This window comes from Cyrtonyx montezumae, unplaced genomic scaffold, assembly GCF_038088225.1.
Source record: "Cyrtonyx montezumae isolate F1298 unplaced genomic scaffold, pur_monq_1.0 scaffold_10, whole genome shotgun sequence".
Lineage (NCBI taxonomy): Eukaryota > Metazoa > Chordata > Aves > Galliformes > Odontophoridae > Cyrtonyx > Cyrtonyx montezumae.
In genome coordinates this window covers 9255590-9268633 of record NW_027071826.1, presented here as the reverse complement: position 1 = coordinate 9268633, position 13044 = coordinate 9255590, and the positions used below count along the sequence as shown (strand labels likewise).

The 13044-nt window shown below is 46.4% G+C and overlaps 1 protein-coding gene across 1 annotated transcript in view; it reads right to left on the bottom strand.

Moving 5' to 3' along the window:
• Positions 1-13044, bottom strand: part of XRCC3 (X-ray repair cross complementing 3) — a 421446-nt gene that overhangs the window by 76124 nt on the left and 332278 nt on the right. The gene's annotated exons all lie outside the window — the stretch shown is intronic.

The window sequence follows — 13044 nt, the reverse complement described above, 5'->3', positions numbered from 1 at the left end:
GTGACAGATATTTTTGGACAGTTTTGGAGCTCTTCACTGTTTTGCAATTCTGTTTGCCTCTGGTTTGAGGTAAAAAGTAATGCTTTCAGTCTTCTGTGTTCCAGACACCAGAACTGGCAGCCAGGAAGACCCATGAGCTGTGGCTTGTCATCTGAGATAGGCTTTGGGGTGCTCAAGTTGTCCCCATCGCTGCATAAGCCCCCAGACTCAACCAGACAAAGCCAGGCTGGGAAAAGCAAGCTCCCAGCAAGTAAGGAGGGGATAAACCAAGACAATGCAGTGAAAGCACAGGAGGCTGCCCCAGGCTGAGGGACTGAACCAATTCCTTGTCATATTTGGGATTCTCTTTAGTGCAGAAGTGCTCTAATACCAAGCTCCCTGCAGGGTGATGCTTTTCAGCAGAGCTCTCCATTGGGTTAATTAAGAGGAGGATTGCATTAAGAGGAGGATTGCAGTATCACATCCACACTGTGCTCTGGGAAACACCACCCAACACCACCCAGCAAACATGAGTGGGAAGGAAACATTATTATCTCAGAGATGGGTGAAAAGTAAAGCTGCATTTGTTTGCAGCTTAACAACATTAGCAATTGTTAACAGTTCTCCAAAGTGCTCAGTAAACATTTTATCTTGTATATTTTGCAAATTTGTCCAGGAAATCTTGTCATAGCAGCATTCACAGCCACAAAGCTGGCCACTTGGGTTCCCTGTGTGCTGGTGCAGTCACATAACAATCGCAGGCAGGTACAGCTGTGCTCTGCTTGGTGCTGCTCTGAGCTTTCATCACTTTGAGACAGTTTTATATAATGCTGCTAACTATAACATGAAAAAAAACCCAACCCACAGCATATATAAACTATTTACTTCAGCAATTATAAGAGTCTTAGGAAAACATTAATGCTGACATAAACACCAACTTTTGGCAAAACTAGATTAAGTTTTAAGGAAGAACGATGAGAAGTTGCATAGAAGAACTGCCTCTAGTCCTATGATCACATATGTGATTATTTGCCTGAGAACACTGAACAAAAGTGAATTTTGAATCCTTGCATTAAGTAGGATGCAAGGACATAAAGTACGACCTGCTGTTCTGGTCTTACTTCCCCTCCTGCTCCAACACTGCCCCTGTGTCCTACAACTAGATGTAAAGCTTTGTGGCGTTACATGAAAAAATCATCCCTGTGGGTCTATTTTATCCGGGGGAAAGATCTCCTTTATTGTAACCAAATTACTTTTGTTCATTGATTCAATACAATGGCAAGATTCACCATTCAGCAGCCCACTCCTTACGGTTCCATTGCAATGTTTCAGGGAGAGAATGCCACTGCTTGCCTTCCCCTTTGAATGTGAACACTCCATACCCCCAGCTCTTGGCCCTGGTCCTTTGTTTGGGTGTTTCTATTTCCATCTAAATGCCTTTTACAAGTGACTAAATACTGAAATAGCTCGAGATTCTGTGTCTCTTGAGCAGATTAATGAAAAAAAGACTTGTTTTGCACACATCGGGGCCAGAATACTTGAATGAGTTCCTAGTTTTGATCTATCAGACTTCCAGAGCAGGAAAAAAATCTCAGTTTAACAAAACTGCCTACATACAGGCAGCAACACTCACAGAAATATCCTTAAACTTCCCAGAGTTATTCACAGCCCATTACAAGCAACTGCTGTTTCTCTAGAATCAGCTAACCTTGGGCTGCAGCATATGGATTCAGCTTCCACTGTTTTAATCATGACATAAAAAAGAGATGGTTTCGTTGCTGATGTGGCTTTGTCTCTGGGGATGCACTGAGTTTGCATGGGATGTACTGAGCAGAATCCTCTGGTTCTTTTCAATAATAATGAAAAGTTTATTTAAAACTGTATTTAACAGCCCTTTCAGCCTCTTGTAACTGAAGCTGCTTCTTCCTAGCGTAGGCAGACAGAAGCCTGAAGGAGTGGAAACTGCACACACATGGGTTACACTTCAATACTGCACCCAAAAGATTGCCTTTGCACGGGCACTGGAATATTATTTTCCTTATCCATCACTAATCCTTCATGCTTTACTGCACTAAGGGATGTTAGAAATACTACGATAACCGCAGACGATGCCAAGGCAGTTAGGAAGGCTCCGTGTCTGCACCACTGGGACAACTCCCATGAGAACAAATATGCTCAAAGCACCCTGCCCAACCAGGCTCTGCCGGACAGACGGGGGTAAAGTAAAACATTACCATGCTGAAGACATGAAAAGAAAAACAATATCATGCTTTTCAGGTATTTGCTGAAGAAACGGGAATATCTTCTGAAAGATCAGTGGGAATTTCAGTCCTCAGGAGGTACTCAGCTCTCACTCAGGAGTATCTCTGTATGAAGAAAAAACTTTCTGCCAGTAAATTTGATAGCAAAAAACTGTTGATTTCAACAGTACAGGATGAATTCTTTACTGACTCAGAGGCTTTTAAGTGCAGGCTGATCACAGATACTTGGATTTCCCCTGGAAATTTCCATCTGTGCCCCTTGCCAAGCCTGAACTGGCTTGAACATGTGAGAAGATCCTAGCAGGAGAGCAACTGGGAGGAGAAATAAGTGAGCCCTGAGGACACAATAGGAACTCAGAGCAGAAGAACCCCTTGGTGTCTCACTTTCAAGACCTCAGAAAGAGGTACTGCTTCCACAGTTTCCCACTGCATAATTTCCCCTTAGCAGTGATGGGGACTTTCTGCAAAAAGGGGCCCTAGCAGCAAGTCTAGAGGGTCTGAGGGGGAAGAGGAAGACATATGGGGAGCAGCTGAGGTCCCTGTGTTTGCTCAGCCCACTGAAGAGATGAGAAGACATCTCATGGTGGCTGCAGCTCCTCGCAGGGAGCAGAGGTCAGCACTGAACTCTGCTCTCTGTTAACAGCAACAGGGCCGGAGGGAATAGTATGGAGCTCTGTCAGGGGAAGGGCAGCCAGGGGTCAGGGAAAGGGTCTCCCCCAGAGAGTAGTGGGCATGGAACAGACTGCACAGGGCAGTGGGCACGACCCCAAGCTGAGCTTGAATTCTGGTTCAAGGAGCGTTGGGACAATGGTTTCAAATACAGATGTTGGATTTGAGTGGTCCTATGTGGAGCCAGAGGTTGGAGTCACAGATTCTTATGGGCCCCTTGAAGGACACTTTGCAGTGAAAAAACACCCTGACCAGTCCCACCAAGTCCCAGCACAGCACTGACATCACAACGATGCCACACAATGACCTTTGGGATCAGTGTTTCATTCCCCGATCTAAAATTAGGCACAGCCCACATCCTTTGCGGGGGAGTGAGAGGCTGAGCAACAGTGAGCACAGCCATGCCCCAGCCTGGCTTTTCAACACACACTGGAGCATTTCTGCTGCAGTCATGGGCCAGTGGGTACTTGAGCAGCTCCACTGGCACAGCTGAAGCTCTTGCTGCTGCTGAGGAGTTTCTGGCACTGCTAATGAGAAAATAGTGTGCAGTATGCAAGCACACACCTGTCCATGCCTACATAGAACTGATTGCAATGTTCATTCTGTTCCCATAATGGGCATTTAGAAGGCGCCATAAGAGAAGAAACTTCATATAAAGGAGCATGCAGGAAAGAAAGAGCTATGGAGTAGAAAGTGTTGGGATGCATTACAAATGAGGTGATAAAAAACACAGCACTTTCCTCTCAGAGGACCTGAGGATTCTCACCAGCAGTAGCACATCTCACCCCATCTGCAGCACCAGCAATTGTGACCCTGGGCTTTCTACACCAGAGCTCCTGCAGAGATGTTGTAAGCAGCTGGCTGAGCCCCATCTCAGGCCTGAACCTACCTACATTGACCCCACAATGTACCCACTCATCCACTGACTGATGCCAGGCAGCAGGAAGCACATGCTCCCATCCATGCAAAGACAACTGTGCTGCTATACTGGGGAAAGGCACTTCTAGCTGCCTTCAGAAAGACCACAACTGTGAAGAAGTTATGCCATTCCTTATTGTCCACTGCTCCTCACCAAGTCTCCATGCCATGTGTTAAGGATGCCAGTCAGTCTTCAAGCAGCTGCAAACAGAAGGTGCCATTTCATATGGGCTTGGGCAATTTGTCCCAGGCTATGGAGCTGCTCTGACAAAGGAACAGAGATAGCAGACAAGGAATATCCAGCTGACAGGGATGTCGTAGCAAGCAGACCATGCTTCCAGCTCATCTCCTATGTGCTGTGAGCATGTCAGGGACATCTGGGCACAGAAACCTCAATTATGGAGCCCTCCTCCAGCCTATGTTGTGGGAGGGTGGCAGGGCAGCCTCAGAAATGCACGCCTCCCTCCCACAGATAGCAGGGTAGCCTCAGCCATGGATGCCTCCCCCTGCCAGAAATATCATGGCAAAGGTGTCATCGACCTCAGCTATGGACCACTCCTTGAGCAGAAATAGAGTGAGGATGCAGACCCACGCTTGCATACAAACCCCTCCTCCAACAAAAATTCAGAGCATTCCATCCAGATTTGAATTCCTGGTTCATTACTCTGACATAGAGGATCTTTGATACCAGTAGAAACCAAGATCAAGAAAGCTCTGTATGGTTGGTTCAATTCAGATGTAGCTGAAGACGACAGAACCTTGTGAAGCCTGTGCCATTGGTAGCAAATTTCTCAAAAAGGGCTCACACTTCCACAGCTGACAAATCACAGCTCTGCTGCAGGTCAACAGCCCTGGGTGAAAGTATCATGTATTCTCCATTTAGGAGTGAACGTACCCTGCAGCAGTAGTTGCTGCTGCACATATTAGTGGAAGCCACCCTGCCTGGCAGTCATGTCTACATTCAGCTAATTGATCTGCCCAGCACAAGCTTTTGTCTGTAAGGCGTTATCTCTGTAATCAGCCAATCTGATAGTCCCCTTTAACATCAGTCTGAACTATGACAGGAAAGAGCGTACTCCTTACCTACTGCAAAAAATAACCTGCCCAGGGAGTTCTTCAGTAAAGGCCACAAGTAGGCTTCAAAAGATAGCAGAAGTCCATCCATTGGTGCATGGAGTCCATGCTTACAACCATATCTATTAACACTAGTCCGCAGCTGCAATGAGTGCAGGACACAAATGAGAACAAAGTTGGGCCAGAGAAGTGGTTAATGAAACAATAGGAACAATGGGGTTACATCCTGCCATCTGACACACGATACAAGACCTAGATTTTCCTCTAAATAGCAAGGTGAACTTACTACTGATTTCTTCTTGTGGTTCAAACCCTATTCCCACAGCTGTCCTTGTTAGAGTGTGTCTCAAACAGCCTTTTCAACCTACAGCATTTCAGATGTTCCAGCAGGACTGTCCTGCCCAGGAGATATCTCTGCTCGCTCATTGCAGATGGGACCCACAACATCTTTAAGTTCTCCATATAGCTGCAGCCAAGTTGCAGTTCAGTAAGACACAGAGGAAACCCTAGAGGAAGTATAACTTCATCCTAATGATTTTGGGGAATTTGTCTGAGAGGGGACATCCTGGATCCACCATCTCTTTTGCTTGCTTATAGGAAACAGTCATTGAGTACCACAGGAACTTCTCCCTTAGCAGTTAGCACTGTGTGACACAACGTGCATGGAGGCACTGGTGCCCTCACCTCTCTATCCCCCACCACTTCTGTTCCTGCTCTCATAACCTGCCTGGTGCTTCACTCTGTATTCAGTATTTGGGCATATCACCACAGAGCTGTGTTTGATTGCTGATGGAGAAAAAGAACATTACTTGCAGCCATAAATGCTGGAGAGAAAGGCAATGCAGTCATTCAGAAGCAATGTATTTCTGTGAGCTCATAATCCAAGCAATCCCTTTACGATCTAGATGGTTTGAATTAAAATAAACAGAAGTCTTGAGGGCTGGACACACCTTCTCCCATCAGTTACCAGCTGCTATGCCCCAGCTGCTGAGCAGAAGTCATGTCTCCAGAGTCAGTGAGTTTCCTCAGAGCTTGATGAGCCTCCATATCCCACCACTCAGAGCTGGAGCTCCAGACCTGATTAAGACTTCAGAAATCTCAGCTCTTGTGCTTACCCCAAGCCACATGAGCTCCTGGACAAAGCTAGATAGATACTATCAGTGTGACCTCTTAACTTTTCACTCCACAGTTTAATAAGCATCCAAATCTCTGTTACCTCTGACAGTGTATGCCTTTCTTCTATCAAAACAACCCACATGGAGCAGAACCAGCAGAGGCGTTTCTGACTCTCCCAAGTGCCACATGGGGTAGCTCTACCAGGCCAACCTTGCTGGGTGCCCCACCAGATCCACAGCTGCTCACCACATTACAAGTGGAGATTGACAAGGTGATACCTACTATCCTTCAGAGTTACTGCCAGACATGTGCACCCAGACGTCTTGATGCCCTAATACTGAAGTATACACAGCTGGATTTACTTAGGACAAATTAGTTTAGCTGGTGGAAAATCCCACAGGGTAATTAATAGTTCCCCTTGTGGCTAATAAAGGTAATTAAACCAAGCTCAAACCAAATCTTAAATTCCACTCCATGAACAATCAAGTTGAATTAGAAGGTTCCAGGAAGGAAACCTTTACCATCACAATGATCTGTATCTTGACACACCTTTAGCTGGTGGAGAAGGGCAGCAGCTTCCCTAGCACACTGAAAGAGGAAATTCAAACTTCCCTTCAAAAATAATGTCCTTATCAACACTTTTTGTTTGATTCTCATTCTTTTTCATGGGTGAAACTTAAGCATTCACTCTCTAGGGCAAGGAGTTAATAGTATTTTTTTTATTATTATTTATTTTCTTGGCAGAGATGCATCCTTTTTCTAGGCTATTGCCTATCTAAATTCAGATACTATAACTGCTAGTAAAAAAGGCTTCAATGCTCAACACAAAAGATGAATGATCCCATGTGAGTTCACTGTTTAAATGCGTGGAAGCACCTTCAAAACTAAGTTACAAATCTCTGAAGCAGCTCTTGCTTTTAATAAAGGTGCAGCTGAGAAACAGAATTCAGCTTAGGAAAACCACAAACTAAAATAACTTCTTAGACAGTATGAATTGTAAACCCAGAATATCAGTGTAGCATTGCATTCTGAGTAGTTACAGAACATGGAAAAGTTCCCATGCAGCTTGATTAGTCTTTAAATATCACATAAGGCACCACGAGATGCCTCCCTGGGAAATCAGATGCACAGACAAGCAGTGCAATGATTCTGTGGATCAACAAGGGATGAAGTACAGTGATGGATCTGTTTCAGATAAACATAGCACCTGAAGGATGACATTCAGAAGAGCATCCTTTGCCTGCAGATAGCAAATCTTGCACCATTCCATCTTCCTAATGATTTTAGGCTGATGTGGCACCCTGCATTAACACTGACTTCCAAGCAGGGGACCCAGCCTCAAGGAGTCCCAGGCAGGAGTCCTTTGCCAACTCAGCCCCAAGTCTGACTTGAGATGAATCAGGGTTTCCCCAAGAGAACATGCATTTGTCGACTGGGGCAGCCCTTCTGCTTCCTGTTCTGGCAGATATTGTGGAGGTGGATTTTTATTTTCCATCTTCCTATGGTCCTTTTGTGTAGGCATTCCCAGAGATGAAAGCAGCAGCCCTGGGGATCAAGATCCCAAGTGGCACAGACCAGAAGAAGGAGCTGCTCTCCAACACCTCACCCACTCAGCCCAGAGCCTCCTTCCAGCACACAGTTCAGCCCCAGATTACCTCTGTCACCAGGGAAGCCCCCATGCTGGGCTTCCACTTCCCACCACAGCTGGGCCACCATGTAGTGCTGAGCGTGCATGTCAGTAGCCAGGCACACCAAGGCACTGTATAAGCTCTTGGGTGCCCCACCAGATCCAGATACTGAACTTTAAGTCTCTGTTACATCGTTGGCATTTTGATTAGACCACAGCTGTCAGATATAAAGCAGAAATCATCGCAGGCACAGCAACCAGGTGTTGGCCCTGCTGGCTGTTTCCCAGGAGGATAGGTGATTTCAGTAAGCCAGCAGCGAGGTCAAGACCACCACATCTTGATTTTCCACCTGCAGAGCAGCTGCTTCAGCCCAGATCTCCCTTAGAGTCATGAAATCATTGAATAATTCAGGCTGGAAAAGACCACTAAGATCATTTAATCCAACTCCCAGTCCATCACCACTTTGCCCACTGACCATATCACTCAGTGCCACGTTTCCATGGCTCTTGAACACCTCCAGGGACAGTGATTCCACCACAACCCTGGGCAGCCTGTGCCACTGCCTCACCACTCTCTCTGAGAATAAATTTTGCCTAATACCCAACCTGAACCTCCTTAGCACAACTTAAGGGTACTAGCAGACAATTATCATAGACACAACCCCCGTACCCCATTCACCACTCCATCAGGATGCTGGGGCATCCAACCCTTTCCCAAGCCAGCCAGATCCTCCCACTGGAACTTCTTCCCCATCCTAGGGGATTTCTCACTTTCCTTTAGGCTGAACCCGCGCAGGCGGAGTTTCCCAAGCAGCGAACTCCCCAGTGAGTTCGGATCTCCGCCTCCGTGCCCTCCCCCTTATAGACGGGCTGCTCCGGTAGCCCGCAGCCAGTGCCGACGCCGAGAGCTGCTGCACGGTAAGTCCGTCTGTCTTTCTGTCCATCCATCCGTCCATCCGCCGCAGCTCGGGGCTTTCCCTCCCCTGCGGGACACGCACTTCTCCTGCTCCCTGATGGCTGGGCTAGCGGGCACACGGCTCTTGGTTGTGCTCGGGACGGAGGGGTTAGGTGGAAAGCGCTCAAGGGAGGGCTCCTTGGCCGAGTGGCCCCACTTTGTTATGGCCAGAATAGAGAATAGAGCAGACAGCTGTTCCAGCAGCAGCTAGAAGGGTGATCGTTCCGGATGCATCCCAGGAATGGGGACCTCAGGACTGCACGTCTGGCAACAGCATCCTGCTAGTTGTGCCTGACTGCTGTCGCTCATTGCCTAGATGTCTGGGGATGGATACAGGCAGTAAGCAGTGGCTCTTCTTAACACAGTCACCCCAAAATCCAGCCATAGATCTTGGGCACCAGGGCATCCTCAAGCTCCATCATGCACCAGGATCCAGATTCAGTGTGGCACTTCCCACCCCCTCCTGCATTTGTTTCTTTCAAAAGGAAGTGGTTTCCTCCCAGATTCCATGAAAATAACAGGTTTATGATTGATTCAAAACAACTGTGCTGAAAAGACCAATTCCAGTGTCTGGGCTTTGTGTTGTCCCAGGCAGCTGTCACGCTCAGGGTCGCTGTGCTGAGCTGACACACTTCTGCATTGCCATGCTCACAGCTTTGTAACTATGTGGAGAGACCTTACTGTGACCTTCCAGTACTTAAAGAGAGCTTAAAAACAGGGGAGTCTGACTTTTTACATGGGCAGATACTGATAAAACAAGGGAGAATGGTTTCAAAGTAAAACACAGGAGATTTAGATTAGATCTCTGGAGGAAATTCATTACTCAGAAAGTGGTGAGGCCCTGGCACTGCTGCCCCAAGAATTATGGGTGTCCCATCCCTGGAGGTGCTCAAGGCCAGGTTGGATGGGATCCTGGGCAGGCTGAGCTGGTGGTTACTGTCCTTGGCATGCCAGGGGGTTGGGATGGTCTTTAACATCCTATCCAATGCAAGCTGTTCTATGAGGTGTGAGCCAGAACAGTGCCACTGCCCTTAGCATCTACTTTTCCCCAGCACACTGAGGAACCTGCCTGAAATTCCCTGGGCAACCACCCCACATCCATTGAATCAGCTTCTCAGCCCCAGGTGAAGGCTGGTTCAAGATTAGGATTCTCATGTGACTCAATGTAGTACCTCTTCCTGAGGCTGCTACAATTTATGGATGTGGCTTTCTATGGCTGAAACTGATCTAGAAGCTGTGGTTCCTTACTATCACACCCACATTCCGAGTTAAAAATGAGAAGAAACTGTTTTTCTTCAAAATATCCAATTGCCTGCTCCCACTATGGGACTTTGGGGCTTGAGGCTTTTGATGGAGATGATGAAATGGGAGCAAAGAGCTTTGGAGAAATTGGGTTTGAGTTTGCTGAAGCTTCAGTGCCCTTTTTATAGAAAGAAATCTGGAAAGCCACAGAGTTTGAAAACAATGGTAAGAAAGGTAGCTCTGGAAGCCCTGGAATGGCCCCTGGAATTCATGTGTCTTCTTGGTCTGTTTATCCCTAGCAGTAAACCTGGCAAGCTCTAAGCCTGAGAAGGATTTTTCTTCAGGAATAGCAGTAGGAAAACAAAATCCTGGACAGCAGCATCTGATTTACCTTTCAGCAGCAGCAGTTTAAAATGATACTACCTGCTTCCAAAGCAAGAAGTGAAAAGAGCCGATTATGGGGTTTTTTGTTTGTTTGTTTTATTGGGTTATTTTTTTTATCCAGTGGCAATGTTTTTTCTTCTCTTTTGCTGCTTGAAAATTTTTCACTCCCCATACTCGGTTGCAAGTTTCCAATTGTGCTTCAGTACTTTAGGGAACCCAAATCCTCATTTAAGAATGTCAGAGGCACTGTGCAGTTCTCTATGTGTTGTTCCCTGGACAGAAAGTAGTTTGAAGCCAGTTGAAAGCACCTCATGGCAGATGAGATGGCTGGGGCGATTCTCCTGCTTCCTTGGGTCCCTTATTACCCCTACCCTGGGGGCACTGGTGTCCTGATTCATATATGGATTGCATCTCCCAGGCATAACCAAGTGCCTGCTTCCAGCTTCACAGCATATTTGATCAGTAACAATCCAGCCAAAAAAAGTCAGTAGGAAAAAGAAAAATACTTCTTAAGTGGGCTTCCCAATTTGCCAAGTCTGGAATGGGTGACTCAGTAGGCTTTTTGCTTTGGTTTCTTGCCAGCTTATTGAGGTGTTGCTGCATGGTCTGAGTGATGGTGTGATCCAGTGCAATGTTCACATGTGGACAATTGTGATCCTGCTTCCATGGGGAGAAGGGGTAGAAGGAATGGCTGATGGAAATACAAGGAATTGCCAAGTAACTTCTGTGGGAGAGAGGGACTTTCCAGTAAAACCAGACAAGAATGTGACAAGGAGGCTGGAAAGGACAAAAAGTCTCAACAAATGCCTGTTATATTGACAGCAGCTCGGGAAAAAGCAGTCAGACAAAACATTCAGAGCAGAGTTAATAAGTAGATCTCTATCAGTGTAGGACAAGCCACACCTCATCAATGAAATCATCCTAAATGCAGAACTTCTGTAAAGGCTCTGAGCACCTGATAGAGCTGTTAAGTGTCCCCATTCATTGTAGTGGAATTGGACTAGATGACCTTTAAGGGTCCCTTCCAACTCAAATGATTCTATGGAGGCAGTGGCTCAGCACCCAGCTGGTCCCAGTCCTACTGGCACAAGCCCACAGTGTGGGATAGCAGAGGATCCTGTGTTGGATGTGCATCTATTTTGGTTAGAAACCATAAAGCTGAATGTAGTGTGCTGGACACTCGTGACACATAATAATGAAGATGATGATGATAGTAGAAGTTATTAATAAATAGAAAATTAACAATAATGATGACTTGGGATCAATGTAGAAGCATGATCTTAAACTATTAAATCTCCCAAAACTCAGTTATGAACTCCTTGCCTGCTTTGGGAAGTGACGAATCGCTTGGGAAACGAAATGACTGCTGAAGTGATTAGAAGCTGGCTGCAGTTCCAACCAGAACTGTGAGCAGAGGGGAGTGTACACAAATAGCCCTCAGTTGAGCCTGTGATGTCTCTGCTCTGCTGTGGCAGCCAAGAATGGATCATAGAATCACAGAATCGCTAAGGTTGGAAAAGACCTCTAAGACCATTGCGTCCAATTGTCCATCTGCCCACTGCCCACATCCCTCAGTGCCACATCTCCCCATTTCTTCAACACCTCTAGGGACAATGACACCACCACCTCCCTGGGCAGCCTGTGCCACCACCTTACCACTCTTTCTCAGAAGAAATTTTTCCTACTGTTTAGCCTGAACTTCCCCCAGCACAGCTTGAGGCCGTTCCCTCTCATCTTATTGCAGTGCTGCTGGAGAAGCAGAAAGCAAACTGGTAAAGTCTGGGTGGGTGCTCAGTCTGGTCAAGCGTAAGTGCTATTGCATTTACAGCCTTGCTCAGATACTTAGCTACCTTTGCTTTTGTTAGTTCAAGCTGAAAAAAACACACCCAGACTTTCATGCATATTCTTATTTCAGCACTTCTCAAAGATAAATGACATTCCTCTTCCTGTTGAAGAAAAAGCAGATTTTTTTTCTGATCATCGTTCCTTGAAACAAAAGGCAGAAGCGACTGCTAGCTGAAAGTCACCTTTGGGTATGTGGAGGGAAGAAGTGGCTTATTTTTTCAGAAACAGAAAAAGCATGCTTTGTTTGTGATGATAAGGATCAGTTGACTTCTGTCCTTGCACAAACAGGAAGGATGGAATTAGGGAAAATGAATAAAGATCATGGGATCATAGAGTTGTTTGAGTTGGAAGGCCATCTAGTCCAACTAGCATAATACTGAGAACTGTGGGCTAGTAACCACAATTAGAAAAGTCCCTACTTGTTACCATTAGATTTTTTTCCTACTGGGATTAAAAAAAAAAAAAAAAAGCTCTTTTCTGCATTTTTTTTCCTTGTCCTAATGGAGCACCATGATCGGAGTAGCACCAGTGCAGCACAGCGACTCTTTCTCCCTTTATCCCCACGATCTCCCCCGGGGAAGGGCTGGCTGCCTGGCTGCTGGGACCTGCCATTCCCAGCCAAAGCAGCAAGCCCACGGTGTGTGTTGTGCTGTACCCAAGGTCATTGGGCACGTGCTCAGTGGAAAGCCAGCCAGCTGCATGCCAGCACTCCTTCCTATCCTTTCCGAATGAGCTCTCAGCTTTGTAGTGCCCTTGCTGTAGAAGCTTTACAGACTCTGAAAGTGACGAAGCAGGGAGAAGATCATTTCAGCAGTATGCACTTGCTTGCTCCCTCTGACGTGGTGCTTCAGAGCTCTCCAAGCTGTGGGGAGACAACAGGAGGTATTGCTATTAAAACAAAAAAGCCACATACTTCCAACCGGTTTGCCCAGAAGTGAGTATCGCAGTTTGTATCACTGTAATATGTACCAGCA